This window comes from Xiphophorus couchianus, chromosome 19 (genome assembly GCF_001444195.1).
Source record: "Xiphophorus couchianus chromosome 19, X_couchianus-1.0, whole genome shotgun sequence".
NCBI lineage: Eukaryota > Metazoa > Chordata > Actinopteri > Cyprinodontiformes > Poeciliidae > Xiphophorus > Xiphophorus couchianus.
In genome coordinates, this window is record NC_040246.1 from 17,286,738 (window position 1) to 17,292,705 (window position 5,968).

A 5,968-nucleotide genomic window follows, 5' to 3' on the forward strand; every position below is an offset into this window, starting at 1 on the left:
ACTGTACTGTACATGCATCTTTATTAAGCAGAAGACAGACAAAGGTGAGTTTTCTGCAGTCATCAAATACAAACATTCAGCTTTTCTGTATCCTAGAGATAAATTTTAGAGTGACTCTATGCTTCAGATACAAGAACCAGAAATTAAAGTGCCACCGAGTGAGACTCTGTGTGTGTTTGGATTCCCAAAGGCCCGGATGGATGGCTTTAATTGTCGCTGTGTGACTCTCTGCTCACTCTTTCTTTTCCTTCAAACCAAATGAAGCGCCAGGATTCGTTTTTCAGAGGCGTGCTGTGAGCAGGGAAGTTGTAATTCACCAAAGGAATTACAGAACGGAGCCAGAACACAGGTAATAAAGCTGCAGGTGGAGCGCTTTCAATCTAACATAATTGTCACAATTATCACATGCAATTTGGAAGATATTATTTGAAATCATTATTATCTGTATTCTGTTTGTCATTATGTTATTAATTGAGACTGTTTTCCCGAGGTCACAGTTGTTGATGTAGACATAACATCCTGACGACTTGCAGACTGAGAGCCGCGGCCAACAAAAACCTTCTCCTTGATCTCCATTAGTAGCCTTGGCAGTCAGTATGCAGGAGAGAAGGTGCACTGTGTGTGCGTGTGTGTGTCTGAGAATGTGTGCGGGGGTGTGGGGGTCCCTAATTTGCACATATGGAAATGCTTTTTCTCACCGCGCCTCCTTCTCTGTTGTGGCCAGATGGAATTAGAGAGTGCTCAGAAGCCGTGAAGGCAAACACATCAGAAAAAAGAGGAGAGGGGGGAAAGTGGGTGGGAGAGGGGGAAAAGAAGGGAAGGATGAAGGAAAAAGAAAGAAAGGAATGGAAAGTTGCTGGTTTTTCCACCTGCTGTCTGCAGAACGAAGTGCAGGGAAGCAGCTGTTAAAGAAGTACACCTAAATGTAACCAGAATAATAACTCCCGGAATGAGCTCACATGTCAAAAGTAAGTAGGAACGGGGGGGTTGTTTTGTGTTACAAATAAGGTGCTCAATATTCTCTTGGCCCAAGACCAACTTCCTGCTCTCCCCGTTGAGTTTGACATCCATGTCTAATAATACAGTGGTAATTAGACGATGCATTGTTTTGGAGCATCAATGAGTTCCAATAATACCTCTGAGTCCCTATGAAGGGGAAACGAGGAAGAACGACTCAGTCTGTCCTCTACCACTGAAAGAGAACCGCTACCAGATAAATAAAGACAAATTACAGCAATAAATGAGACGTGCATTGATTTGAATCAATGCAGGAGAGGTGCCAGAAATGACAATGTTTGGAACTGGTATTGCTTTGACGCAGAGACAGGTAAAAATCAATTTTTTTCTTTCGTTACATTAGGAATATTTTCATAACAAGCTAACCAGTTACCGGTAAATAGATTAACAGTCTTACAGACACATTTCTTACTTTTTAATCTCAATTCAAATAAATTACTTTTGGTGCTGTTACTCATGGTACATGGTCTGCATGGGCATAGCGAGTCCGAGCAATTTACACTACAAATATGTAGTTAAGGACCTTGGCCATGTGGAGAACAGCACTGGGTTTGTTTGTTATATTGAAAACTGAAAATAAATATTTTATTTTCTGTATAAATCTATTAAATAAATAGATTTATAGGAATAAATCTATTTATCTCTATAGAGATACATTTATCTCTATTGATAGAAATAAATGTATCTATTAAATCTATTTAAAATAAATAGATTTATACAGCTATTTTAAATATATTTTTTGTATTCCCACACTAAATTTAATTTCTTATATCTTCACTTCATTCCATTGGTGGAATTAACAACATGTCGTTCTTAGTTGGTTGAAGCCTGGAAGACTTTGACCAACTGTTTATTTGCTGTGGAACGTGTTTGAGATAATTTTGGAGATTTTAAATATATGGATAAAATGTAGCAATAGCAGTCTGAAAAGTAATTGATGCAAACATTTTACATTTTTTTGTCTGTTTTCCAAATCCCAGTTATATTTCTGTTATTTGTTCTGACTATTTCAGGTTACCAACCATTATTCTATTTAGCTCACAAAACAGCAAGACTGTAAGCAAATTAGAATGTGAAAACTGGTTAGTTTTTATATTTAACAGCCTTCAATTTTCCAATCCAATTTACATTTTTGGATTGTTTCACAAGGTATATTCAGCCTCATAGAGATGATTTACCTCCTAACAGAAAAAAAATTATTATTCTGAGTTACAAATGTCTGAGTTAAATCAAACATTCCTTTATTGCCTTCTAGTCAAGTTGAAACGCAGGGATACTTTTTAGACAATGTTGTTCTTTTTTTGTAGTTTTTGTTTTTTACATTTTCCATTCATTCTGCAGCTCAGAGTGAATAATCTGACACCTTGTTTGCATCAGTGTGAAAGTTCAAGTTACTGTGGTCTAGAGGAACATGTTAGTTCTCTCAGCAAAATATTATTTTAACAATTGATGTGCATTAAATGTAAGTCTTTGCCATACAAAACTAATCCTCTGTTGCAATAGGCTTTGTCAGGAAAAGAGCCCATGATGTAAACACCCAGTTCAAGTTCAGCATGATTAGCTCCAATCCAATACCTTCACTGAGTAAACTTCTGGTTAAGAGTTCATGTAGATCCTATTCCAAACCTCAAATACTCTTCTGTCTAAATTTGTGACAGAGGATCACTGATGTTCCACAACTATTTAACACCAGATTTGTTGTTGTTTTTACACTCTCACCCAAGTCATATCCTCTATCAGCCCTTTAGGCCCCTTCAGCTCCAGCCTCAGTCCCAGTATCAGCTCCAACACAGGCCACAGCTGCTTTGTATTTGCCCCTCTTTTCTCCTCCGAGCCGAGTTGTTTCAGTTCTGCTGCCAGGGTCATAATTAACATTTCAGCTTGTGATGGAAAAGGCCTGCGAGCCCTCCCTCCGTCCCTTGCTCCGGAATGAGGAAACTCCAACAGTATTCACATGGTTCTAAGAGGGGGTGTTAAACATCTGATTAACACTTTCCCTCCCAGATTTTCCATTTAAACTTTTAATGAGGGGATGCATGTGCAGATGTTTGTGTTTGTAGTCGATCCATATGCTCCTGTTAACCTTTCATCCTTCTCAGTAGTTCAGACAGACTCTCTTAAATAAAAGAAAAACAGACTAATGAAACATCCAACTACGTGAACAGAATCAGACTTCACTTCCATATGAACTGCTGATGGTTTAAATGAATCCAGAGCTGCGTTTTGCTCTTGTTTCGCTCTCAGATTACTGTCAGCGATGCCGTTGCCAGAACCTGTCACAGAGTTTGTCTTCACGCTAATTTGCAATTGTGGATATTATATTTCGACACAGCAGTGATGGATGGTGGCGAGCCAAACATTGCAAGTATGAGCTGACTGCTGCCTCAGCTAAAAAGGAGAATTGCATACATTTTTAAGGTGTTCCTGCAATGTGTTGTGCTTCGTACATAAAAGCATTGATTACTGCTCGTAAAGAGAAGAATTTGTGTCAAGTACAGTGGAAGGGTTACATTAGCAGATATAACAAATAGGAGTGGCTAAAGCAGGAATATATATATGTATATACACAAAAATTAGCCTTTTCGTGTTTGCACAGTTCCTACAAGTTCTGCACCTGAATTTATCATGAAGGGTGAAATGTTCTTGCCAAAATTTACTTTATGTTGTTACCACCTTTGTCATTACTTGTGCAGTATGCGCATGCTTAAAATGAACTTTTTTAAGTTAATTACAGTTCAATTTTTTTATATGCAAATACGTCCAAATTATATCATATGATGTATTTTACTTTAAGACACATTCATTGTCACAATCTGTCTTTTGCAATATCAAACTCCTGAAAAACGATTAGAAATTAACATTAATTTAACAGGGAATTAAGGTTGAGCTTCCTAATGTAGACTAATGAGAGTGATGCATTAATTTTACCAGGTCACCCAGTGCTGCCAGAGCCATACTTGCCTTAATTGCATTTTTCTCTTCCGAGGTGATGAAAGAAGCACTGGAGTCAACGGTCAAGCGAACAGCAGAAGAAACAGAGAAAACAGAGCCTTCCTGCAGCTGACACACCAGTATTAAGAAATAATTGAAAATGCAAATGAAGGTGTGAATGAAACATTAGTGCACTAATTAACTTGGACTTTATGTTTGGTAATCAGAACAGGGATTTCTGGAAACTTGTTAATGGCAATGTTATCTGGTCAGTTTTGTCTTTTCTTTTGTAAAGAAAAGAGGAACCTATTGTCTCACAGATTCGTCATCTTTTCTTCACCTCATATTTTCTCTGACTCAGTTTTTTTTTTTTCCGCTGGCAGATGAGGAGTCACCGGCACTGCTCATCTTCCCCCGGCTGGCTTACCTGGAAGGTGGCATGTAAGGTTAATTGGGAAACGAAGTTGAGAGAGTAATTAATGCATTTGTCAGCAGTGTCTTTCTCTGAGCCTGTAGCCGTCACGCAGCAGTCAGGCCGATTCTTCTCGGCCTGTCTCGCCAGGCTGTTCTGGTGCTGCTGGTGAGATGCTGCTCTGATACAGCAAGCGAGTCTCAGATGCACAGCAAGGCCATTGTTTTCAGGAGAGTGGGAGGATGGCAAAGTCAGTCAACTTCACATTAACCAAAGACAAAAGATTCAGGAACCTTCCAAATAAGTATGTAATTATTTTTCAAATGTATAACAGTTCTAGAGCAAAGCATGACTAAAAAAAAGATATATTCTTGTACTTTTGGATCGAAACCAGCATTTTTAAAAATTACCATTAATTTAACAAGGAACTAAGGTTGACAGTAAAAATATTCTCAACTGGCGAAAAGCGGTGGACACATCAAAGGTATCACAAAATGGGTTTCCTGATTCAACAACACATGTACATGACACCTTTTGTGTTTTTGAGACACTGATTTTGCTGATATTATTGCTGAGATTTGTTGAATTTCTTTGATTATAATGTAGCTGGTTACTTTATTTAACCCTTAACTGTCACCCCCAAAACAACCACATGTAAATCAATGGGTCAATGAAGAGATTTAATGGGTTAAAAGAAATAATTACATGTTTCACATGGTGTAGTGAAAAGTTAAAGCAGCAAAGTAACCAAAGTTGCAGATCATGGGAATTCAGTACTTCCCAATACTTCTCAAGGTTTGCATTCTTACAAGAAGTGTGCAGTTTTAATGACGTTGGATTTGAGATCCTGCAGTGTTTGTGCAAAGTTTTTTTTTTTTGAGTAAAGCAAGGTATGCTGTTGGTTGTGAAGAAAAAACTTGCCCACGAATTCCCTCATGGTTGTACAGATCCTTCCTCAAACTATTCAATAAACCTCTTCATGTCAACTACATATTGAAACCAAAGAAAATTCCTGAACATAGATTTTATTGGGATGTTGACTCTTTTCAATTCCTCATTTTAGCTTATAACTATTTTGGTCATCAGACCTAAGAACTTTGGCATATTCTAGTTGAGCCTTGACATGAGTTTTCGTCAACAGTGATATTCTCGTTGTCACTCTCCCATAAAGCTTTGACCAGTGAAGAACCTGGACAGCAATTGTTGAATGAAGAGACTCTCCCTCTCAACTGCTTAAGCTTCTAACTCTTTCAGTGTAGTTTTAGGCGGCCCAGTGGCCTCTCTCACTGGTCTCCTTCTACCGGGATTAGTTTGAGAGAATGGCCTGATCTCGACAGATTTACCGGGGCGATGGGGATTCAGGCGGTAGAAGTTCGTCTTGTAGCGAAGCATGAATTGCTGATTTAAACCTTTGCTTCGTTTGTCTCACTCATTTTGTCCTTGGCTAACATACTTCAACCACTGTCTGTGCGTGAATGCGTGTGTGAATGGGTGAAAAACTGAATGAATGAATGTAGTATGAAGTGGAAGTACTTCATACTGCATGTGAAGAAGGCCCAATTACCTTCTTCACATGTGCCATATACGTTCATTCCTTGGTGATGGATT

General features: G+C 38.5%; 1 long non-coding RNA gene across 1 annotated transcript; it reads left to right on the forward strand.

Moving 5' to 3' along the window:
- Positions 1-1,823: 1,823 nt before the first annotated feature.
- Positions 1,824-5,351, forward strand: LOC114133772 (uncharacterized). The gene is made up of 2 exons (XR_003593269.1): positions 1,824-4,120; positions 4,332-5,351. It is a non-coding gene; the product is annotated as an uncharacterized LOC114133772 (long non-coding RNA).
- The last annotated feature ends 617 nt before the right edge of the window (positions 5,352-5,968 follow it).